Below are 531 nucleotides of genomic sequence, written 5' to 3'. Positions count from 1 at the left end.
CAGCACATGGTGAAGACAGAACCCATCGCGACGTCCGGAGGAGAGCCGAGGTGACCACGTCACTGTCTCCAGGAATTGTTTGCTGCCCCCGCACAGTGTTACAGATCAAGAGAAGTCACTAGCGATTTTTGAATCCAAGTAAATTGGCATGGCTACTTTGGACTACTGTAACATGGGAGCAATTCTATTCAATGGCCTTTAATACATTGCATTTACATAGCACCTTTCATCCCAGGGTTTAAGTGCTTTAACGGAAGTGGGTTCTGTACACCCATTAGCACAGGGGAAACCGAGGCACAGAGTGGTTAAGTGACTTGCCTTAGGTCACTCGGCAAAACCGTGGCAGAGTCTGGACAGCCTTAAAACCTCCTGACTCCATCAGTTGGTTAGACCACGCTGCCGCCTCAAATGAAGCCACTCCGGTCCCTGCCCTCCCCAACAACGTGCTCCTACCAATTCTCCAGTGAGGTCTCACACTCCTTTCTGATGCACAAATATATGACCAAAAAAAAAAGTGCAGTAAACTAAATG

Source organism: Cariama cristata, unplaced genomic scaffold, assembly GCF_000690535.1.
Source record: "Cariama cristata isolate BGI_N322 unplaced genomic scaffold, ASM69053v1 scaffold29839, whole genome shotgun sequence".
NCBI classification, from domain to species: Eukaryota; Metazoa; Chordata; class Aves; order Cariamiformes; family Cariamidae; genus Cariama; species Cariama cristata.
The sequence above is the reverse complement of the archived record's forward strand: the minus strand, read 5'-3'. Positions refer to the sequence as shown.